Source organism: Corapipo altera, unplaced genomic scaffold (assembly GCF_003945725.1).
Source record: "Corapipo altera isolate COAL_440 unplaced genomic scaffold, ASM394572v1 1, whole genome shotgun sequence".
Classification (NCBI taxonomy): Eukaryota; Metazoa; Chordata; class Aves; order Passeriformes; family Pipridae; genus Corapipo; species Corapipo altera.
The window spans coordinates 3,690,797-3,716,735 of record NW_020884873.1 but is presented as its reverse complement, the minus strand read 5'-3'; the positions used below and the strand labels follow the sequence as shown (position 1 = coordinate 3,716,735).

Sequence of the window (25,939 nt, the reverse complement as noted above, 5' to 3'; positions counted from 1 at the left end):
ACAGCTAACCTTATGCTCTGCTCAAATTAAGTTACCACACACTGCCTCTGCATTTCTTACACGTACAGTCAGATGGTTCTTTGAAACCTTAATTACTTTTTAAAAAAAAATCCCAGTTATCTCCAAACCTCTGTTCACCACCACTGAAACTGGGAATATATGTATGTGTAATGTGTATGTATAGAACATATATGTGCACGGCCACACGCCACCAGTGAATCACACTGCAGGGTGGAAGGCAAGCCAGCTCCTCCAAAAACCTGTGCATATTACAAGTCTTCATGACATTTGCTTTCTGATCAGGATAGACAATACATACAGAAGTCAGCATTGTCTCTACAATCACACATTTGTTCAAAGTAAGTTTGTGAGATCCTTACAGGCAGCAAAACACAGCCACAGACAGCCAAGCACTTACCAACTGGAGTCATACAACGTTTTGAAAGCAGCACTGGAAACGCATCTCCCACTGAAGTCAAGGGAAGAGTGGCTGTTTTGGGACTTGGACAGGTTCCTAAATTCTCACTTATCTGCCCGATACTTCACTGGTTTCCAGACGTCCAGCCCAGAGCACCCAAGTTTATGTGACTCACTTTGGGGACAAGCCACCCCTGATCCATGGCATCAGACCTGGCTACCACGGTCACAGCGGGGAGGAAAACAAAGCACCAGTGCTGGCGCCTGGACTGGGGAAGAAGAGGCCAGCAGCCAGCAAAACACAGGCATCCTTCTTCAGTAATATCACTCACTTTCAATTCTGAGAGAGAGTGAATCCAGCTGAGGTCAACTGCAAGCAAAAAAAAAGGATTGTGTTTTGAAATCTGCTGGGTGATGTACAGCACGCAACACAAATTGGGGCTGTCAGTCTAATTTCCAGGAGATATCACCATGAATAGTATCCCAAGCAGACGGCTACAGGTGATGCTCACACTATCAATGACAGTGTGCTGCCTGGCTTGCAGATGCTCCCAGTACTCAAATTTGCCAGAATTTCACTGCACCAAGTTGAGTCTTTAATAATCGGAGATAATGGGATGGAGCGAAAGAGAGCCCAGCAGCAGTAATGCTGTTGTGGTAAGGTTTAAAAAAAGTTTACCAGCAAGCAGTGATAGCTTTGTACAGGCTCCTCAGAGGTACAGGTGATTCAGAAAATTAGTATGATAATAGAATTTAAAAATAGCTCTTTGAGGATGAGGAAATTCGGGGGTTTTCAGTGTTGCAGTTTGACACTGTATTTTCAGTGCACTGGGCAGAAGACTGAACTCTGAAACCAAAACTTTGCAGATTTTGAGAAAGTGTCTTTCGGTGGTATGGCAGTACTAGTTACAGAAAAACCACGAGGCACCAGTATTTCACTTTTCACTGACTAATCTCATTCTTACTCAGAGATGCAGTGACTGAAATCCTTCTCACCTACTGTGTAGCAGCTTCTCTGAAATAAATTTGCAACCTCAATCTAGATCCTAGTGGACAAAAAAAAAAAAAAAGAAAAAAAACACCCCACAAGCCAAAACCCCCTAAAGCACTTGGTATTAATTGGCCATCCTTGCTGGTGGTCTCAGGACTGAGGCCGTGGGCATGGAAAATGAACAAGCTCCTGACCTTCTTCTGATCCTCTCCACGAGGGCTGAGACAATGACTGGGCTATGCACTGCCATTTCCTATTTAATTAAATGGCTAAATGGAAGATTTCCTCTGTGGCTAAATGGGAGGTTTCTTTTTCCAGTGCTGCTCTCAGTCTACTAACTCTTGCAGTCACTTAGGTTGACTGTAACATTTAAAGGAAATAATTCCCCCCTTCGGTTTTCCTAGCACAAAGGAAAGGATACTGCAGGAGCACTGCAGCTCAGTTTATGCAGAGAGAGAGATTTATACATGTGTCTTTCCATTTGCATCATTCTTTTCTTTCTAAAGGGCCAACCCATTTCATTATTCCCTTTAAAAACATAAGACACATTTACCTCTAATCCCACTGTAGAGAGAACTTCTTAAACACGAGAAAAAGTTGTTTCCATGTAAGATGTACAAACTTCAGCTACCTGACGGTGATGATATATGCACATTATATAATACATACATGTGGAAAACAGCCTTGATGCGACAGCTGAGTCCTGAGGCGTCGTAGTAGTCACTCTGTGTTTGAAAGACAGCTTCTCTACCAAACCACTCAAACAGTAAAATGAACACAATATACTCTCCAGCTAGAACTATGCCCTTAAGCTTCAGTTGGAAGAGGAAAAGAAAACTTCTCATTGAAGTCTATTTTAATTAGGACTGCAGAGAACCAGTTTGAATGAAAGCCTGCCTTTTTTTTTTCTTTTCCTCTCCCCTCCTTTTTTTCTTTTTGAAACCCAAGCTAGAGTTTAAAAAATTCTTGGGTAGGGTGAAAATCAAGTGAAAAGCAGAAGTAAACTTGCATTTGAACGTCCTTTAGCTGAAGAAATTCCTCATAAAAACTTGGATTTAGGGATGACAAAGAAAGGATGGGTTCTTATATTCAGTCTGCTTCTCCCATATGATCTGCAGACTGGCTCTGTCATAAAAGCTAGAAAACACTAAACAAGTTATACAGCATTTGCTTAACTGACAAAATATTCACTTATTATTACTGCCATTAGCCTGTTCTTTTTGATTTCCCTATGTATTTGTTTCTCAGCTATTTGGATGTTTAGTATCCTGACATGACGTGTCTCCAAAGCTTTGTCAGATGCTATCTTTCTAGATTAAATACATACAGAAGGATATGCTTTTATATTTGCCTGTGACAACTGCCTTGCTTAACGATGGACTTCCAGGAAGGTCACAGAACCCGCATCCATCTGTGCATGCCATAACAGCTCTGTGGTACCTGCCTAGCTCCACTCATGCCAGATTTAATAATTATGAAAAGTTTGAATCACAGCACAAATACCTGGAAAGTAGATGCTTCATACATGGTGTGCACCCACCTGCCAGCACTCGTGGGTGCCTGGAATACCCTCAAACATTTCAAGCGAGGGGGCTTTTCCTATTTCCCTGACTGCCTGGGGTGTCGACATCCCCCATGTGTCTCAGGGTCATATGCTGTTACTTTAAATACAGGCACATTGGATCAAAGATTTTAAGCTCATTTCTGGGCAAGGGGAATACAAAGCCTATTTAAGTAGATGCAAAAATTATTTTCAACAACAATGCTGCAGAATTCAGCGAGGAGCTGAAACAACAGAGCTGCAGTACCAATCCAGCACAGGCATAAGGAAACCGTAATCATATCTAATTAGAGTTAAAATAATGTTTCCCTTTGAAATGTTTAATTAGCTCTGTTTTATTACATAAACATTCTTGATGCAGAGCATACTGAGCTAGAAGAGTCTGATGAGTTAAACAGTGCAAAGTGCTCAGGCGCCCAGTGAGGGGCAAAACCTGACAAGGAGTGGCTGTTGTTACCAGATGTCTGGACCATCAGTGGAGCCATGATGCTTGCTGCAAACAGCAGGCTATCATTTCAACCTTTGTTGCCTCTACTGAAGCCTCCCATCGCGCTTTCAATTTAACAGCATCACAAGGAGACAAAGAAATTTCTTACAATATGCCTTTCAGTTCAGAGACAAATCCCATTTAAACTTGTTCAACCTCTCATAACGTATTAGTTATTGTTGCCAGTCTGCATGTCCTCTGGCAACACACTACTTATTCTGGAGGAGGAAAGCTTTTTCTTTTTTTACCCCCTTTTTCTGTCTTTTTTTTTTTTTTTTCCCCCCCCCCTTTTTTTTTTTTTAATTCTTGCCCTTCAGTTTGATAAAGCAAGACCAGATTTACTGGCAAACTTACAGCATGCTTGTCACAAGCTTGCAGCAAATTTAATTAACCTTATTACAAATATGGTTTTCTTGAAGATTACATCACAATCTGGTTTCACATCGCCTGCTGCTGATTCAACATATTCTGTGCTTTGGAGAATATGTTCATTTTCTGAAAAAGGTCAAAATGTTAAAATAGCTAAAACTTCACTATTTCTTCTGAGTTCCTGTTCAAATCTTGTGGTGTACCAACACTCTGTCTTACGAGCAGTGTTGTTATCTTGCTGTGTGCCAATTGTAGACGGGTTTACTTCACACAACAGTTTACATCCCTTTAACAACAGGGATAGCCAGATGATGGAAAATTTGCTGCTAGTTTAACCCCTCATTAGCACACTGGGACAAAAATCACTAGAAATGCACAACTAGGATTAGCTTTGCCCAGCAAACTTGTAACAGGTAGCAGCTACTAGCATAATTTAGAATTTCAGCTGACTAAGGAGTGAGTTAAGATACTACTTCTGCTCAGGAACACTGACAGTGAAGGTGCACTATTTGGTCAAGATTAGCAAAAGAATTTAATAACTTTTTACAGTCAGTATGAGCTTTTAAATGCTGAAATGTTTCATTAAAAGATTTTTTGTTGTCAGTTTCCAGAAACTAGAACAAGAAATTCCCTGTGACAGAGAATGTTGGCATAAGATTTCTATCGGCATACTTCAGACTTTAAAGAGCTGGATAAACATCTTGATTGCTTCCTTGAACTACACCTGAATTTAGAACCTTTAACTATTTGCACAGACTGAGTTAGTCTCATTGAAAGTCTCTGCAAAAACTCTGAAAGATGATTTCTTACATATTTATTTTTTCATATAATGTCCAGAAGAGGAATACCCTTGTCCATACTCACTTAATAACAAAGCAATACTTCACAAGCTGAAACTCTGCTATGGCGTGGGAGGAAGCAGAGGAAAAAAGTCACAGCATCTGTTCTAAAACCCTTTTTAATAAAGTATAAAGAGAGAAGGGGGTGTAAAACAAAGACACCTTTGCTAATCGCTAACTCTGTAATTCTATTAGCACACAGGTGTTATCAGATCAGTGAGCAGAGGATGCAAAAAAAGATTATGCAGGGAAAAAACAAAGCAAACATTAGCACAATAGCAGCGAGCTAAAACCTTGGCATATTTGATATTGTTATGGCTCCCACACGCCATACAGATAAGGTGGTTGACCAACACAGCACAAGAGCATCAAAGACATTCCATGGAAAGCAGCTGTGCTCTGGAGAAGATAATCTGCAATACAGAATTACGTGTAGAGGGTCTAAACACGTGGCTTGTTAGCTTTTGTAGGATAGCAAAGTGCTGACTCTCACGTGACAAAGAATGCTTTTTGCCTTTACACCTATGCGTACATCATGTATATTTGGTATTATTTAACTTCCATATGCTTAGAGAGAGAGGTTTGGAAACTCAAGTGAGAACATTTGTCCAAGAAAGACAAAAAGGGTCAGCCTACCAAAGTCTCTTTTCATCCCCTGCAAGAATAAAAAAAAACTCCATGCCTGGAGATGGTGCAGTATTTTAATGATTCGCTTTGCAACCACATAATATAAATATTACATCATTTAAACAGGACTAAAGTCCTTGATTCTCTCAGTAAAGTATATACCATTAGGAACATATTTTGAAACTTTCTGCAAAATATCCGAACAACTAATTAGACAATGGACAATCCAACTAAGGAAGATGCTCTGTTGAGCCTGTTATTCAAGAAGCAGTAGGAAGTGGCCAGGGATGTGAAAGTCAAGGGGAACCTCAGCCACAATGACCATGACATTCATGATTTTAAGCTTCTAATAGGAGCGAGGAAGACAGGAGAACCATGTCTTGGAACGCAGGAGAGCAGATTTCAGGTTGCAGATTTTTCTCGGATTTACTTGTCAGGATCCAACAGAGACTTCCTTGGAAGGCAAAAGGGCTCAAGAAGAGCTGCTTGATTTCCAAACCACAACTCCCTCAAAACACAGATAATCTATTCCCATGTGTGGAAGGTCAAGCAAGGGTGGCAGAAGGCCAGTATGGCCAATAGGAAACTCCTCAGCTAGCTCAAATGCAAAAGGAAATCTATATGTATTGCAAAAAGGTACACAGAACAAATTGAGATGTTGCCCAAGCAAGCAAGGAGTTAGAAATGTAAGGGCTCAGGTGGAGGTAGAACTAGCAAAGGACGAGAAAGGCTGCAAGAAGAGCTTCTGCAAGTACCTTGGAAAGAAGAGACAAAGCCAGAGCTTTCTCACAGACACACAGCAATAGGACAGGAGGCAATGGAAACGCCAGTTGAGTATAAGAAAAAGATTTTTTACCAGGAAGATGGTCACCTCCACCAGCATCTGACCAGAGAGGTTGTGAAGTCTCCACCCTTGCAAACATTCAAAACCCAACTGGACAACCTGCTGTAGGAGGTTAGATAAGTCACTCCAGAGCTCCATTCCAACCTAATTCTAACCTATTCTGTAATTCTACAGTTGCATGAAATGTGAATCAAATTGGTCTTTTGCCGATTAAAGAGAACACAGAAATATTCCATAATTAACTGAATTCCTTTCAGTTGTTTGCGAAGATTGTAATAGCTCCAACATTGAGTGAGTTACTTGGCACATTTCTAACAAAGGTTGGACCCTCTGATTATTTACTCATATGCTACATGCCCTATATTGGTGCTGTACACCAAATACCCTGTTCAAAATGGGGTAACATAAACCCGTATACCATCCCAGCACTGCAAACTAATTTGGCCATGCAGGTTATAAAACAGAAATCTTTCTTTAGGAATCTGTGCCTAAAAATCAGCAGCTCACCAAAGCTTCCCCTGCCCCCCACTTTTAACATGCTTTTTTCCTGAAAGCCCTTACATAGTGGTGAATTCTGCTTTTTACATGCATTAAATCCTGTTTAGATATATGGGTGGTTTTGAGAAGAATATTTGCTGCACAGTATCTGGCTTTCCCCTTCATGGTCCCTGCAAATCCACAAAGCTTCATGCCAATGGGATAGGAAGGTTTCTGGAAACTTGACAGCACATGGGAGTTCACTACATTAATTCCTTCCTTCACCCAAACTGGAGCCCTTCTTCCTCCTCCATGCAAATTTCCAGGGAGTGTGACAGAGGAGAAAATGGCAGAGGGGCAACTGAAGCAAACAGAATAAATTCACTGAAGGAAACAATCACTGCCCACAGGTCTGGGCTTCCACCTGTTATTTTGGGGATGTGTCCAGTGCACAGGAAAGGACATGAAGGGAAGCTTTTTCCCTTTAGTAATTTTATACAGTGCTTTGGGGTGCTACGGAATCAAAGGCACCATATATAAAGGTTTGATATTGTTATAAAAACACTAACATCACATCCAAAATAAATACTTCAAGATTTATAACATTTCTGAGCCTTCAACTCTTGGGACACAACTGGAGACCTTTAGATGACTTGCCCGCTACTACTGTTACCTAAAGTCCTAAGAGAAAAGGCAAGAGCACTACTGATTGCATATAAACCAGCAAAACCTGAAAGGTTTATAGCAGCCAGCTCTCTTATCACAATCCTCTATGGAAAAAAACACCTGTTTATGCTGGCAACAGATGAAAAAAAAATTTTTTTCTCTTGTTCAGTAGGTGCATGCATTATTATGGCACGTAAGAGATCTGCACACAACTTTGCTTAAAATTCTCAAAGTTAGCTGAGCAGGGAATAACTTCTCCATTTAAAAAAAAAAACCAACAACAAAACAAAACAAACAAACAAACAAAACCACAAAAAAAACAAACCTGTGCAATTTCAAGCTCTTTTTAAGTTCCAAAATGGGACAACTCCAGCACTGTTAAAAGTATGACATACCCAAGCAAACAGGTAAGTCAACTGCACTGACACCAGCAGTTAGAGCCTTCACTCTGAGCATAAGACAGTCTTCAAATTGCTACCATAATTGATTCAGATGAAGGTCTTTACCAGTCTCTCACACACTGGGAGCATGTGCTGGGTCTCTCCATCCCTTCTGTTACAGCCAGACAGCCCAACAAGTGAGAGGCTTGTTGTGAAAGAAACCAAAAAGTAAGTCTAAAGTTTTAGTCAGGTAGGGCAAAAATTTAGCCAGATCAGTAAAGCCACAAGTGAGTTTTCATAGGATTAGAATAACTTACAGATTTTTTCATCTGGTTTTGAAGAGAAAGTAGAACCTGGAGATAAGAAACCTTTCTCCACAAAGGTTTCATTGAACTTGACATATTCCAACAAAAAAGTATGGTTTCATTCCAAAAATTTTATAGATTTCATTCCAAAAGTTTTATAGATTTAAAAAAAACCCCAAACCTGTGACTGCCTCTAAACTTTAACCTTAAACTGTGGTAGATACAGACACTGTGCAATGATTATATCAATACACAGAATAAAGTGTAAGTGAACAGTTTTAGGGAGTGTGCAAGCAGTCTTTCATTAACTTGCTAATAGTAAGCTGAAACAAAGACAGGAAAGGGATGAATTGGAATTTTCAGTGAGTGTACATAGCAAATTCCAGAAGTATTATTAAAATTCATGACTCGAAACAGGAAAACTAAGATGAAGCACTCTCTGATTAAATGTCTCAGTTCATATAAAAGCAGAAAGAAAAAAAAAGCCACCTGATGGGAGTCAGGGGATGACACACAAAGAGGGAATCCCATGACAGTGGCCACCTTGGAAATTTTCTGCCTCAAACTTGATGATCTAAAAGAGCACAGCCCAACCTTACAGCTTTTTCTAACCAAGGTTGCGGGGCCATGTGCCACACATCTCGTTCTGCACGACACCCACCACCCCCACAGCAAGTTGCCCAGCCTGCAGCTCACCCCTGAAATGGTCCCAATGTACACATCAAAGGGGACCATGGGCCAGAGGAACTGTACTGGCAGGTGGGGTGTGCCCCACAGGCTACAGATTGGTTAATGTGCTCCACACAGAGGAAACAAACTGTTCTTTGCAACACTCACTGATGTCTTCCAGAAAAATGCATCTAATAAAAGCTCCTCTATCCTAAGCCAAGAGATAGAGAAATGCTCCCTGTGGTAGTTTAGTCTGGGCCTTCCTTGGTGACCAGTTTGTAACCAAGGAAGTGCCCAGATTTACCCGGTATTCCCTACGATTTTTATGTAAGCCAGGGTATAAGAAGAAAGGAGGAGAGGCCTTCGGCTTCTCTTTCCTTCTGGTGGCTTTGAGGTGCAGGTTTCCCTGCTGTTGAGTCTGTCGTGTTGGGGAGCAAGGCTGGTAAGGCCTTGCCGACCTTGGGAGGCGGAGGTTGCCGGTGGTTGTTGCAGCGCGACTTTCTGTTGTTCCAAGGAGAGTAGTGAGATATTCTTTTGCTAATTCTTTTAGTTGCTAGATCTTGGGCTATTGATTGTGTATATTTTGGTTTTGTTCCTTTTCTTTTCCTCCCCCTTTCCCTTTTGAAATTGTACATATCTTTCAATTGTATATAAATGTAATATAAGTGTAAATATGTTTATATATATTGCTTTAGCTGCCTCTCTCTCTCGTCTCGGTTCTCTTGGTTTTTTTTCTTTTCCCTTGGTTTTGGGGGCAGGGGGAGCTCTTGTGGTGAGGTTTGGAGACTTGGCAGGGAGTCAGCTTCAAACCACCTCACCCCCACACACCATTACGGGGATGTTCTAGGTAAAACTTTCTCCACTTTATCCTGTGACACCTGCGTGTAGCATCAAGATGCACTGCTCCCATCCCGAGCTGAATGCTTATGGCTACGATTATGGCATTTCTGATAGCTCAAGCAACAAGGAAACACAAAAATCTTGGCTGCTGCTCTCTCATTTGGTCCTCCCACAAGCCAGGCAGTGCCAGTGTTCTTTGAACAAGGCACCCTGATCAAAAGTGGAAGAGGTTTGTTACACAGGCCATATATTAGTTTGATATCTACTGAAAGGAGAACTCAAGGGAAGTACATCACCACCCAGTTATATTCAACAATTTTTCCCGCTAATGGAAATAAAAAGTGCTCAGATGGTTGCAGAGAATTGCTACAGTGACATCTGTTGCACATAAAATCTAAAGGTTAAAACTGAAGATAGCAGCAGAAAAGTTAATGATGAGAATTGCAAAGTCAGCATCTCAATAACTAGGAAGTACTGTTTTCTGTGCAACTGCATTTCATACTGCGTGGACAGTGCATATTCTAGTCCAGGACCAAGTGAAAACTGTAAACAATTTGAGTATTTTTGACTACAACCTGGGAATGGTGAACTACTCAAATGAAGAGTGAAATGGCTTATGACCTACTGCCCTGGGAGACTGATGAGAAAAAAAATATCACTGCTCTGCCCTGTGCAAGGCTTGAGCAGCTTTGCAAGAGGGGATGCACTGGAGGTCAGTCAGCAAAAATCTGAAAAACTTTAATGAACGTTTTGAGCTACTGCTTTGAAAGGTAAGGATGACAATTATCCAAAGAAACAAACTTTCCAAAGTTGGACACAAACAAATAATTTTTCTGTAGTCCTCCTCTCCATGATGCCTGTGATGAACTTTTCAAAAGAAAAAATATCAACAAAATTGAAATAGAGAAGAAACAGTTCTGCACAAATTTATAAAATATGTCAATTCCTTCCAATCAGAACTTTATAATATGAACAGCTTAATAAATAATAAAGAAAAATCAGATGAAGAGGCACTTTACCCATCTTTAGATATAGAAAATGATTTTTACCTTCCTTTCTTCACTTCCATTAGTGATTCCATCAAAAAAGCTAATCCAAATTTTCTCTAAAAATTTGATAATTCTATTTTGACATTCAAACAAGAAAAATAACCCTGTAACAAAAACCTAATTTTGTAATTGCTTTTCTTTTCTATTTTCACAAGAGTAGCAAGATGATTCAAATACAATGAAAACGGTTATCTTCATGGTATATACATATGTAAACTTATACTGCTCTCTGAAAAAACTGTTTTGTCAGGAAGATTCAATAGCTCCAAGGGAAAAACTCCAATCTTAAGTTTTCTGGCCCAGTTCTTCAGGACCATGAAATTTAAACAGAGTAAATAAGGGTTGGAAATCCATGAGATTACCATCTATTTATAGTACAGCTCAGTAATGTTCAAGCACTTCTCATTAACATGACAGTTACATGACCTCTGATTAATATTTTTGCTATTATTTCTAGTTCCATTATTTCTAGTTTTGTTGAATAAAAACGTAACATCAGTATTACTTCAGATTTATGGGACATCTTTCACTGCAAAGTGATTCTAACATGCTTTAAAAAAATTACCCATTATATATTGTTATCGGCTCAACAATGCAATGAGCCACCTGTGGTGGGCAGGTGAACAGCTGATGCACAACACAATGAAGAAACCAAGTAGAGAGAGAATGGAAATTTTGGTTGGCATTTAAAGCATGACTTCAGCCTTACAGAATAGGTCAAGGATTTTTTTTAAACCCCCAGAGAACAGAAGTCTCAGCCTGAAAGTTTGAGCACAGAGAAAACAAAACGGTTGAGTCACAACTGTAAAGGTAAACCACAGAGATGACTTACACTTGTTGGAATCTGGGTTTTGCTCTGAAGACTGCAGATCTTGATTTATGATGAGCTGTCACAGTTTGACTCAACAAAATGGAACTTGTTAACATAAAAATTTAAAAATTCCTTCTCTCTGTAATTGGTATGAGAAAAAAAGTAGAATAGGATATTGCCTACATGAGTCCTTGATGTACAGAACTTGCTATAACAGCTGCACATACTTTGACTTCTCACTGATTTTAGCAGCCCTCACACTTTAAAACCACAGCTCAAAGCCATGGACCTACTGCATTATCACAGCAGTGGAAAGGACTTGGATAAAGCGTTTCAATAGTTATTCAACTACAAGGACAGCATTCAGCCCTTGCCCTGGGAGACACCAGCTCTGTGATCACTGATACTGACAAACTCAACCATTTATTGCTCAAGAAGGATTTTTTTAAAGCTTTTTGTCTCTAATGTAGGCAAATGAGGTCTGCAAATATTCACTAGAGTCAGGCATGCTGTGAGCATCGTCTTAATGAGACCATAAGGATGCAAGCAGGAAGAGCTATTTCAGCAGGTCTAAAACATAATACCCAACAGTTAGATTTCTTAATTTCACCTAAGTGTGAGCGACTGAAAAGTAGAGGCAGAAAGCATTTAAAATGAGGAACGAAGCAATACTATAGTTGCCACCATGGATTTAAAGAAGACAGGACGGCTTTCAAGAGTTGACTGAATCAAGTGAATGCCCCAAATAAACCCATGGTATACAGTTCCTTTTCTCTTTTCCAAACACTTCCCCTTTACAATTGTTTGGACTGTTCAGGAAACATAGTGAATATTCTCTACCAAACTCTACATTTAACACTTATTAACAGGCAGAATATTATTTATTCCAGGAATCATAGTTGCTAGTCAGCACCCCAAACAACTACATAATTTTTTTTAAGAATTTCCTAAAATCGCAGATGTAAGATGCAGAATAACAAATCTGTACCAAATCACCTGAAGAGATCACAGATTTCCTCTAAATAATCTGGGCTGGAAGGGATCTCAGGTGGCCTCTAGTCCAGCCTTCTTTAGAAAAGCAGGGTCAGCTCAGCCCAAGCTTTGCAGAGCTTAATCCTGTTGGGTCCTGAAAGCCCCCAAGAATGGACATTTCACAGCCTCTCCAAGCAACCTGTCCTGCCACCAGACTGTGTCATATGAAGTCATTTTTCTTCATGTCCAGTCTGAACCTCTCTGATTTCCAGCTCTGCCCACGGACTTTTCTTCCTCTCACCTTGCACCATACTGAAGACCCTGGTTTTGTCTTTTTGCCTTTGTAAATCCCAAAACTGTGTTTAACCACAGTTAATCAGAATGACTTATCCATTTAAATGCAGCTAAAGTCATCTTTTTGGTAGAATTCAGGTTTCACTGAAATTTTCCTCATGATAAGACTTTACATTGTTGCCCCAACCCCCCCAAAACCTCACCTCCCTTGTGACCAAAATAAAGTGAGCTGGGTCATGGGTGGGAGGAGATAGGATGGAGGTACATGAAATAAATAAATAAATAATAAAAGAAATAAATTTTTAAAAAGAGTTATTATTTGTAAGATGTTCTGTCAATCAAATTAGCTACTATGTGATGTAATTCACAGCGCAGTTCTATTACAGGTTGTTTTCCATTCAAGGATCTCAGGCATTTTCCAACCAACACATCATACATTTTGTGGCAGGAACACAGAGAGCAGATGGGAGCACAGGTCTGGTGCAAGGTCACACAGCAGGGCTGTGGGCACACCAGGCACAGGGTACGGTGACGGTCTGCCAACACCCAGTCCTGTGATTTAAAGATGGTATTATCCTTTTTTTTCCAGTCCTGCTGACAGCAAGATTTTGTTAGACAATTTTCTACTGAAAGCAGTATTTTACTCAGCTTAATAACCTCTGATTCTCATCAATATCCTTACATAAATAGAGAGAGAATGGCATCTTTGTGTCTGTACAACCAAGACCCTATTTATACTGAAATGTATCACATTACTATAGGGTCAAAATGTGCACAGTTATCACAGATAAAAAGAACAGGTGTTTTCTTGGTGACTTAATAAAGAAAGAGAATTAGAGAAGGATTTTAAAGTTTAGTTTTATTTAAAAAAAATTAGAAAATCGTTAAAATTTTGCACTATAAGCTGAGAATTATACAGCGTGTAATACCAAATTTTGAAAGCCTATGGAAGTGATGCAGTAAACAATTCTCATTATAATGTGGAGAGAGGGGAAGCAGGCAGCTGTATTCTTTTCCCTCCAAAGGCTCCAGCAGCAACTTTCCTGCTGGATATTTCAACATGGGAACAACTGCCCAGCAAGGCTGCACCACTCGAACTTGGGAGGAAAGAAACAATCTTTTAGACAAATACCAGCTCCTTTTTCAATTCTGTAGAACTACCACAAGCTTTCATCCAGCTGTATCAATTAGCAAACAGCAGTGTGGAAGAACACCTTCATGAAGCAGCACTTGCATTTCATGTTCAAGTACATGAAAACTATCATGATACTAAAGGTGTTGGAAGATCCTTACAAAGCATTTATGACCGAATCGATTTCTCTAAGTTAATTAACTTGACTAGGCTGAAAACAAAGCCAACACACAAATCATGCCAGAGTTTGATTTTTAAATGAATGACAACAGATCAGCAATTTTTACTTACTCCTTTAACCTATGGACAACTGAAAACAAATAAAATCTTTCTGTTATAAAACTCAAATGGTAGAACGCTGTAGCAATGTTTCAAAAACATTCACCAGTTCCTGTACTGCTCAGGTCTGTTTTGAACATTTACTTACTCATCCTTTAAAATAATGCATGCCTTGATCCTGGCATAACTATGAACTGCATAAACAGAAGAGCAGAAAACATTATTTTCTGAAAGTTCTAAAAAAAAAAAAAAAAAAAAAATTTGTATTTCCAAAAATCCAGTATTTTAAAAGTTTCAAACTAATGTAAAATAAAAATTCCTATTTCTACTTAACGCAGAAAAATCATTTAAATTCTATGTTGCTTTCATCAACTTATTCCCCCTCCTTTTCTTTTTTTTTTTCTTTAATTTGTTTTTGTTTGGCTTGGTTGTTCCTTTTTTTAAATTTTCATTCTCCAGGGGAAAACACTTTTTACCCTAGGACATCAGTATAAGCCAGCATCGCCTCTAAATCTTCTCTCAAAGAACACATTTCCCTATGAGGTTACCACTGACAAGGGAACACTCAGCCAACAGCTTTGATGACATTACAGTAAACAAAACTATTTGAAAGACATCAGAAAGTAAAACCTGGGACCTGTCCAATAAAACACCTTTATTCCATCATTTCACAGACTGTAAGTCCGCACCAAGTCCACTGTGGTTCTCTGTTGTTACGAGCAACCCTTTACTACTTGTTGCTTCACCTTCTGCTTGAGCTACTCACGCAGCATGTGAAAAATAAAAATGCATAAGGAGGTTAACTAGGACTAGACAAAGGGCTGCAGAGCTCAATCAAGGCAGGCATGGATCACTGTCTTCTCAATAACATCTCTGTCCCCCCCGCCCGCCGCCGCACACACGCACGCGCTCCAGCTTCGAGCCATAAATCTTACAAAGTCACTCAACTGACAGCCTAATAACATGAAAGAGGTATCTGCAAACAAGATGGTTTCAAACCACTGCTGGTGACCCTGAACAAATCAGGGCCCAGTTTCTTTTGCAGCCTGCGTTTCTCCCCTTCAATCACTTAACCGGGCAGATTGATGTGACACCGCAGAAATAAACTAAGCTCCCTCTCGCACACTCTCTCTCTCTCTCCCCGGCTCTCCTGCTTTCTGCCGTTCACTAATGATTGTATCTGTCTGTCCATATACAGCAAAAGTCCAATGCTCAAAGTCCTTTGGGTGGCAGAAATGCAACCTCTCAACAACATCAAAAAAAAACCAACCAACCGCCACCACAAAAAACCCCCCACATTTCTCGCTGCCTTTTGTGTTTTCATTTATTATTTAAGGTTTTCTTCTTTTAAAAGAAATATAAAAAGCAAACATGAAAAACAATACAACCCATCTCTCCGTGAATAAAAAAGTCTAATACCTCGTGAAAACATGATTGCAAATTGCACCCTTTGGGAACATAACTGGAAAACTGTAATATGTGGCACAAAGTCAGAGATGGGAGCATTTGCTTCAATCCCTCTCAAGCACCTCTATCTTTCACTGTTCTTTAAACCCACAGCAGTACCTGAACCCCTCCTACCTTTTAACAGGGGTACAAGTACAAAAGTTTGAAGTAATTTTAGAACACACACCCACACCCATGACCCCAAGTAATGAAGACTTCAAATGATTTAATGATGATGCTTTTTCATGGCAGAGAAGAACTATCAATCCAGACATCCTAAATCTCGGGGTAATAACTTCTTTGAAGCAGGGAAAAGGAAAATCAAATAGCTGGCACGAAGAGCAGATAAAAAGCCACCAAAGCAACCAGCTGGTGAGCCTCTACCTGTTATCCTGTACTTCAGGATTTCTTCAGGATGCTATATAACAACAAGAAAAAAGCAAATAGAAATGTATGTATTTATTCATAAAAAATATTTTTATACTCAAAAAAATTAAATATTTGCACTCTTAAAAATATAGACAGTAAAGTCAATGCAACTAGAGAGTACTGAGATGATGTCTCATGCTCAAGTTTTATCTTTGTTTTCAGTCTTATACCTGAAAGCCTGTTGTTTAGGCATTGGTATGGCTGAAGAGGCAGTACTGGGAAGAAATTCCCCCTAGCTAACATCTCCAGCAGGAGATGACTGAGATGGTGCTCATTGCTTCAACAAGGGTCATACCCAATTGGAAATGCTGATTTAATATTTCCTACTGAAATTTCAGAAGAATAACATTGGTTATAAACCTCATATAACACACTGAAATCCCTAAATCTCGTGTCTGAACTGTATGACATTTCCATTAAAAGATTTACTAAATTTAGAGTTGGTGTGATTCCTATGCAACCCTCAAGCCTGGTGAGATTTGCACTTCAGTATTCTGATTGGAATATTTGTACTGATAAATATCAGAATTTTCTCATCTCTTTCCTTTTGCCCACTAAAACAGAAATGACAACATATCGAAAGATTTTCATGAAGAGTGGTCGAACTCACTCTGCTCTTTAAAGTGTTAATTTGACCCACTAATTTACAATTTAAGAGGGTTTCTTTTCCCTCATACTGCTTCAGTTGGATCACACAGCTTGTTTTATATCTTTGCTTGCATATTATCAGCCTCCCATTTAGGAGAGACTGTGATATCTTTCCTCTGTCGCCCCGAAATTGTTACTGTGCACTCCCCAGACACATACACACTCCCAAAACACCCTAATGAAATCAAAGCCCAGGAGAAGGCTATCAAGAGGATGGGGAGGAAAAAACAATAACAAAACCAAAGCCATTCTAACCAAAGCTGTGAGCAGAGGAAAGTTCTAGTAGCTTGTTGTACACAAAAAAAAAAGCAAAGGCAATAACTAAAGAACATATATTGTATATGCAGCCTGCTGAGAATGCTATTTTTCAAAGGTCCTCTGCCCAGGATGGTCTATTTGCTGCTTTGAACTTATTTAATAACATTAAGCAAGAACACTTAACTATCTAAAAGAAGGATCAGTGGCATAAATCAGACATCATTTCACATATTTCAGGATCAAAGCTGCAAGGCAACATGATTTGTGACGACGTTTGAACAGCCCTAATATATCACAGTTCCTTTTGAAGGATACTTAGGCATATTAGTTGCCCAAATGATGATTTCTTTGCATGGCTGTAGCCAAAAAGAAAAGAAAATTGAAACTTTTCATTCAGGAATTGGTTTCGTCTATAACCTTGATTTATGTATAGCATCAAACAAAGCAGATAAAGAACACGGCGAATTTGAATTATCAAAATTAAAACCAGGAGAGTGAATTGATTTTTTTTTTTCAAATGATCAAGGCTAATCGAAGTGACCAGCACAGAAATTGCATAATCAGTAGCCAATATGAGTTAATAGGAGCTATAGAGTCAATGTGCAGGATTACAATCATATTTCATTCAAACTTTCTAGAACCTGTCAGGATGAAGCACGACCTACAGAACTGTTTGACTTAAGAGTTAGCTGTAGTGTTCAGTTTTAAAGTGTTTTTTTTCTTTGTACACAAAACTGCTTGCCATGGTGGATTGCCCAAGAAATGTCTCAGTTCAGAACTCTAAAAAAAAAAAAAAAAAAAAAAAGGCTGAACCAGATAATTTTTCAGGGTCCCTTCCAGCTTAGGCTGTTCTGTGATTCTCTAAAAAATGGTAGTCATAAAACCACCCCACACACTAACAGCTGAGATCAGAATCAAACTTCCCAAGCTTGTAGCTGCTGAAGATGTAGTTATAAATAGAGAACTTCAACTTATTCTAACACCTTTCCTCCTCCGCTCTGCAAGAAAATGCTCGTGAAAAAGGTCAACCTCTTCTTTGGGCAATTAGTCTAGAAAATACAAGTCAAACAGACTGATGTGTATCAGTCTCTGGAGTTGAACACTTCTTACTGATTTTCCCTAAAAATCCAAGATTATCTGTTGCTCTGTCTTCATCTTTCTGCACCAGTCTTCAGGGTTTAGAAGGAGCAAACTGCCAGGTTTTTGGAAATTCAGGAAGACCCAGGCTCACAGCTGCTAGGCTACCACACAGGGTTTACACTGTCACCAAGGATATCAGGCTGCTGCAAACTTATTACCAGTTGGCTCTCTGTCATTCTGAATCAGTCCACATGGTGAACATCTACTGTTCACGAGAACAGAGGCAAAAGCCATTGGGAGGGGAGAACAGGACTGAAAAAAACAGACACCAGAGCAGTCTCAGAAATCCCCAATCTCTGGTGTGTGGAGGATGGATTACCATTCAGTCTGAAATTAAAGCAACAAGAAGGAGGCAAGAAAACCAATGGGAAATTAATATTTTTAGAAAATGTGTTTAATGTTCACAAGACATAATAGCATTTAATGCTTTATAAAAGTCTGTTTAGCCTGCAAGTTATTTCAATTAGCAAGTCTAGAGTCACAATTCTAATTCCCTGTGAAAAGGAATTCTATTTCTTTGTTAATAAGTAATCCCATATCCTTCTCCCAAGACATGAACATGTACACAACCTTACCATAAATAGCATTATTCAATAATTACAGCAAAGAGGAAGGTTAAGGAATACCTATTTTCCCCATGATCTCCATTCCATTAGCCTACAAACCCCACTACATTCAAATACACATCCAAATATACTTGCTAAAGAAAACTAAATATTCCGAGGTTCAACATCCTCAATAAACTAATCACAGACTTCTGCAGGAAGCAAACAGTAATCAAAGCTTCTGTATTGCTGTTTTGAGAATATTCTTACAGTCCCTTTTTTTTATAACACTGAGGCAACATCTTCAAAACAATTACTGATAAGTTTGAGATTCAATATGCACTGAAATCTAGGGAAAGACTGAAGGAGATATGTCTGACAGGGAGCCTTCCTCAGTCACAGGTTGTACCTCTGTGCTTAGTAGCACTTAATGGATTCTTGCAAAAACTTTTAGTATTTGAAACATCTTGTAAGAAAGGGTACTACAGTTTAAGTATGCTCACCTAATAGCTCTGAGTGTCTCTGTAAACAAAAAGAAATGGACTTCTCAGGGAAATTATATACATGGGGAAACCCAATTGATATCTTAAAAAAAACCAAAAAAACAAAAAACAAGAATACACAGTTTTGGTATTTGTTTAAAGAACAGCTTTTGAAAAAGTTTCACTTCCACAAGTGCTGCAGGTTGAACTCTACCCTTTGCTGAGCATCATATCTGAAAAGGGCTTACTGTAGCACAGATCTCAGCTGCATGTTTAAAATACGCCTGACATATGGGGAAACTTTCCACAGATGAAATGATACTGAAAATAATGACTAAACACTGAGTCAGAAAAAAGAAACAAGAAGATATATGCATCCCCTCCATCCCTCCACTCAGCCATCCTAAGTAAGATGCTATGTAAAGAAAAGATAAATTGCACTATTCCATAAATTAGAAGAATTACAGAAAGGTCAGATATCTAAAAAGAGAAATTATATGCTGAGAAAAAACTGAAAGATTGTATAGCTCTAGCAGAGCAGTTAATATTTTATGTTACAATAACTCAGAAATGTAGGAACCTTAAACTATTTCAGGAAACACAGCCCTTGGGATTCAAGTAAAACACTGAAAAACCTCATCAGTTTGGTTTTGTTTCTTTTTGAATAGGATCCGATTGTAGGACAGACTCTAACCCTCTGTTATCTAATACCCTAGGACATGAACAGTCTCAGTTGGTGAGAATTCTGGGGAAGTACAATCCCTCTCAGAAAAACCATCTCTGTTTGAGAAATCAATTTAGTATATAGGTAATGCTAATTGTTATGAGTCAGGGCTCAGCACAGAAAAAAGTAGCCAAAATCAATCCTGAAAGCAGTAAAGCAATATGATGTTCCAAGAATGAAATGGTAGCACTATTGAAAGCAATGGTATTTTTGTATAGCTTCAAAAAGACATATTTTTTGACAGATTTTAGGAGGTATACATAGTAACGAAAAGGAAAGCAGAACAACTTCAGTATCTTAATAAAATAACTTCAGCAAATTAATTCGTTAGTGCTAACAATACAGATCTGGAGAGGGAGTCAGGCAAACATATCAGAGAATGTCTGAATCTTTACAAATACAGAGAAGAATCAAAAAATATTCTCAGACTAAAATAAAGGGAAAAAAAGAACTTTTGATCCCACCTTCAGTGGGCAGACATCTGCCCTTCCTGATGGCCAAGGCTGACCAGGCTGTGCTTGCACAGAGCCCTGAGCCACCCCTGAGCTCCAGGCACCCATGGGAAGGTGGGCTCACCTTTGCAGTCAGCACCCACTGACTTTACCATGAGGAAAGTGAGAACTCTGCAGAATCAGGAGAAGAGGATTTCTGACACCTGGAGCTATGGGAGACGAGCAATGTGAGAAGGCAATTGGGGGCTGTTACAGGACAAACTGAGAATATAAAAAATGTGAACTGATAGTGTGGAAGAGCAAGAGTAAGACAAGCAGAAGAGTGACAGCATCCCCTGAAAAGTGGAGACTGGAACCAATTTAGTGAGAAAAAAGGCACTAAGGCAGGACCACCATCAACAGTACAGACAAGCTATGAACTGACTGGCGGAGATGGGTAAACACAGAGAACCACTTAGGAAGAAAAATGCCCTCCCTCCCAAGCACTGACAATTCTCCCTCTCTCCAAGCTGATGAGAGGGCAGCAACTCATGGGCAGAGAGGAGAGAAATCAGTGCAGCTGGATGTGAGGCTCTCACAAGGACAACCACAAGGAGTCGATATGACGGGCAGGGTGACATTTCTGTTCTTTTTCCCACTGCACACACAAAAAACGCTATTCAGGTTGCAAATTAAGAATCAAAAGAGAGAACTGCAGGATTTAAGTTGACTGTGCAATCTTAATTCAGTTGTCTTGTGCATATGTATCATGGTAGTCTATAAATATATCATGCCAGTCTTTCTTACGTAAAATGTCACCCGCAGGATAGATTCTGCTTGCTTAACAAACAGTCATTTCATATTTTGTTTATTTTCAGCATTTGTTGGAAAAGCCTGGCCTTATTTACTCTGTGTTACTCTGCCTCCTTTTGATAAGACAACTTCCTTTTAGCTTTTCTGAAGTCACCCATCTGAGTCTTTATCCTGTATCAAATACAACAGTCTACAAACATGCTTACCCACAAGAGGACTAAATTAAGGTTGCACAAATTACTTTAATTATGCTTTCACCCCAGTCCCTTCCCCCAGTTTCTCAGTGCTTGGGCTTTTTGTCTTACTCATGCAATCAGCATTGGCTTTTGTGGTTGATACCTGAGTACCACTGCAATGCACTGAAGTCATGGCTTCTTTAGCTACTGTAAATTCTAGATGAAAGTTGCATTAAGATAAGAAACAGAAAGGACAAATAAAACCAGTAATTGGAAATGTAGATTTTATCCTTCCAATATGCACATCAGAACAAGTATCATGACTATTCAATGGCATAATAGTCTTCGGAGCACATACCTGTAAAGAAATGAAAAAGAAACCCTATGTTTCAGAGTTTAATGGTATAAACAGATCAGACTTGCAAAGAACGAGAAGCAAAAAGATGGAGAAGAAATTCAAGAAAAAAACCCCCACATGCTCCAAAATCCCCCACAGCAGGTCACTGGCAGAACTGAGGGGCTCTGTAGTCCCAGACCAGCACCACCTCCCCCTGAATTGTGGGGATGGAACCAAATTAATCTGCGAGGCTTCCGTGGAAAACCAGGAATACAAATCAAGCTCTCCTTTATTTTAACGTATTAGCGGTACTAAAATTCACTTTCCATTCCAATGTGCTGGTATTAAACTTATCATTTTATCATTAAGATTATTGTTTTCCCTACACATTTGCAATAGCATCCAACATGATAGCATTGGAGAGCTTTCAACGTCTCCATTTCAGTTCAATGAATTGTATAAATTCTCCTATTTGTACAGAGGGCAAGAGGTTCTTAGCAGGGCTTCTGTAAAGTTAAAGATGCACAGACCTGTAGAGTTAAAGACGCACAGACTTTGCCTAAATCCGATTCACTATCTTCAGTAATACCAAGCAGCAAGTATTAATGTAAAATCTTTGAAAAAAAATCTTTACCAGCAAAGAGGAGTATGTAACTTTGACTGCTTCTATGGATTTTAATTGATTTTTAATCTGCTGATGGTAGACTGTAAATAACCACTCAAAGCACACACAAGTGCAAGTCAATAGGAAGTTTTATTAGTTTGCTTTCACAGAGTTATAGGAATGATGGAAGGACTCTGAAACAGGCAGAGGCCCACAGCCTGAATGGTTTCTCTTCTCCTCACAGGCTGTTTGAATACCACCTCCATAAGGGTCCAATTCAGCCAGAATTTACATTTGACTTCCGCACCACGGAAGCCTAGGATGGCTGCAAAGGAAGTGCTAACATTATTATTTTTTTTGTAGAATAGGGCCCTAATTCATTGGCAAGGCAGCCAGTAAAACCTCTTGTATACACCACACCTTGTCTATTAATCATTTCACAGAGTCCCAAAAAAGGTTCTGAGACAAATAATCTTTTTTTTACCTCTCCTGTAGCAAAAGGGAAGGAAAGGGTTGTGCATGTAAAAATTCACCTTTTTTTTTTCTTTTCATCCCTTTAAATGGCTTACTGTTTACATTTTTCATACAGGCATACTCTGCAAGTGTTCCCAGCACCCTATTCCGTTGGTTTTCTTCACATCGATTGTGTTGCTGACCTTTAGCTTGCGCTATCTGTGTACAATAGAAGATTAGGACCCCTGAAATATTCTTCTCAGCTGGCACCTAAACCTACTTTTCCACATCCCCCTAATTTCATTCTTCCATTTGAAAAGAGGCTGACTAATAAATCCAGCTTAAAAGAGCTGAACCAAGAAAACACTTTGTTTTTAGTGAATCCAGGATACCAAAGTAGGAGAAGAAAATCATCTTCATAACCAGCCTGGGCAACACCTCTGCTCCTACCCCTCCTCCCCAGCAATGCACCCAGTGATAAACAGCTCACAGCAACACATCTATGCAACATCCACACTCCTGATGCTTTGGAGAGATCCTGAGAGCAGTTCTCTCATGCTACACTCTTAGTCCTACAGCTTGGCACTAGATATTTATGTGACTCACCCAGATGCAGAAAGTAAGAGAACACTCTGCAGCAGAATATACAGTCAGTTCCACCAACACCACAGACACATCAGAGTTTGCTTCAGCATGCTACCTATAATTTAATCTGACTACCAAAGAAGTATTTGCATACTTTGAGAAAAACCCAAACAAACCCAGAAAAAAAAGCCAAACCACAACCAAAAACAATAGTTGATTTTCTCAGCTGACCTCAAAGTCTGTAAAGGAGGGTGGCACCACCATCATCTGCTCACAAGAAAAAAATAATAAAAAAGGGAAGCTCCTCACTTAAATTTATACCTCACAGTAGCTTAGGACAGATGAATGGAAAGGAAATGGTAAAAAACACTCATAAAACCTACAGACATATTAAGCACAGGAGTCTTCTTTGAGACTACTTTAGCAGTTGCAAAATAAACCCAGAAATTACTCACTTCAGCATCCATCCTTTAAACAGTCAACTCCACCTGACACAAGGGCTCTGTGCATTATCAAATATGATGATTAACTGTGTGCAAAGATGGTTGAAATCACCCAGTATGACTTGTACCACTCACATCATCAGTGACTGAGTAAGTATCCACTTACACAACCCTTCTGGTGGTGGAAGATGACACATTTTATCAGGCATTACAAAGGCACAAGGTTCTTCAAGGCAAAAAGGGAATCCCATCATCACAAAAAAGGCACTAAATGGAAAACCAGAAGCTATTTAGATTATAGTATTACCCATTTTACATTCTTTATCAAGTTAAATGTGTTACCTAACAACACAAAGACAGCATCTCGGTTTCATGCCTAATTTGAGAAGAAAATATTTAACATAAATAGTACTTATGAAGATACATCTGGCCCAAATTCCATGAGGGTATCATGAGGGTCTTGGCATACTACTAATGTGAGCTGCAAAAAGAAACACCAGTGACATCCTCACACGTGTAGATAGTTTACCCTGGGTACTTCCTGAGAACATCTTAGTTGGCCGCTGTTAATAGACCTTACACACACAAAACTGAGCCCCAAGATCACTCACAGAAGTATTTACTTTAGTGATTATCTACATGCCACGACCAGTAAAGAAGTGTTATTTCTGACTTGTGAGGGGTTAGCACATATTCAAGAGAAGAACATACAATGCCAACTGAGATATTTCCCAGGGAAATGCTGATTACACCAAAATCCTCCACCCTTCTAGTGATGTTGGCTGTTGCAAAGATCACCAGACAGCCTCCAAAACCCTCCCAGACAGCAAGTTCCTTGTCTGCATATAAAAAAGCCAAACTCTCGGGATAAAAGAACTTCCTAATGACATTCGGCATTATTTGACTGTCTCAGGTTTATTCCTTCCATGGATTCATATACATAAAGATGCACTCCAGCAAGACAATTATTCTTCTGTTACGTTTTGACTACAAAATAAATGGTTAAATGCACTAGTCACTGGGTCATAAAAAAATTTGTTGAAATAATGAATTCAAATATACTAATAGGATATAGAGGTTCACCATTAATTGTTTAATTCACAGCTGCATAATACTATACTGAATTATTTCTCCCCCCTTTTACCCCTGCTAGGAACCGACACAAGTACAATAATTAAAATAAATTTCAACACAACTATTCGGAAAATTGCCAGCATTTTCAAGAACTTATAATTTTCTTCCTCCCCACTTTCCCCAAGTTAAAGCACAGTTTTGACATCTTGGTAAAAAATAGTTGCAAACTGTTACTTACAATTTAGGACAAAATCACTGTTTTAATCATGACCTTTCATCTGTCCTTGATTTGGAGCGAAAGGGTGGGGGAAATTGGCCACTTACAGAAATAATCCTACTGGGCTTTCGTCTCACTGATTGACAGCCTCATGTGGCTAAACACATTCACAATTATAAATAAAAAACTACCCCTCTCAAAATGGCAGAACTTATCCTCCATCAAGCAAGATGTGCTTGGAGCAAGTATAGCTTTTAGTGGAGATGGTGAAAATGATCTTTGAAAGACGTGATAAATATCAACTCTTCTGTATTGTCCACCTCCAACCATATTAGACAAATGGATAGTCCTAATTATTATTTACATAAAGACCAGAATAGCTAAATACTGGCCATGTCACTATTACAAGAATGAAAAACACATTATTAAAAACTGCTATTAATAGTATGATAATAATATATGCCAATAGGCTCTCTTCAATTTCAGATTATACCTGAATATGGGCTATTTGAAAAGCACAGCTACACTATTAGCTGGAGTGCCCTTACAGATATTTTCAAAACCTGATAGATCACTTCATGTTTGCTGTCTAAGACTACAGAAACAGTGCCTTGTTGGCATTTGTCTGAGTTGACAATTAACCTGTTGAGTGAACTAAACTGGCAGAAAATGCTTCAGTGTTTCCTAATGTCACTTTGCTGCCAGGTTAACTTTCTGGTTGGGTTTGCAGTGGGGCAGGAAGGGTCAGTGCCAGACGAAAGGGAGCTGTGGGAGTGTGTGGTTGGGCAGAAGGCTGGCAGACCAGGGCTGCCCCCTTCTTCCAGCAGCCTCCAGCTGAAGGTGTGGGCAAGTGCATCACCAGACCACACACCAGAAGGGGATTCTGAGAGGCCTCACGCTCTGCTGCTGCTGAAACTTTCTGCAGTTTCTCTCATGCCTTGACTTCTCCAAGGGCAAAACAGGCACACTGAATCATACTTATCTTCCTAAAGGGCTCCAAGACCACTGAAATGGCAAGTCAGTGTGCCAATAAAGCCCATCCTGGAAGTTGCCAATCAACTCCCCGCCACAGAAGTTTGTACAGTGATGCCAAGAATATCACACCACTTTGCAAGAGGTGGAGAG

General features: G+C 39.4%; 1 protein-coding gene across 6 annotated transcripts in view; it reads right to left on the bottom strand.

Annotated features, from left to right (window-relative positions):
- Positions 1–25,939, bottom strand: part of SOX5 (SRY-box 5) — a 640,197-nt gene that overhangs the window by 416,256 nt on the left and 198,002 nt on the right. Inside the window, exons 1-2 of one of the 6 annotated variants that reach the window (XM_027659178.1) lie at positions 8,801–8,917; positions 8,453–8,537 (exon numbers count right to left, since the gene is read on the bottom strand). The exons of 2 other annotated variants lie outside the window; for them this stretch is intronic. The gene's annotated coding sequence lies outside the window, so the exon portion shown is untranslated. Of the gene's footprint in view, positions 1–8,452; positions 8,925–25,939 lie in introns of those variants that run through there. 3 more of the 6 variants (XM_027659172.1, XM_027659205.1, XM_027659214.1) reach the window with 3 other exon arrangements.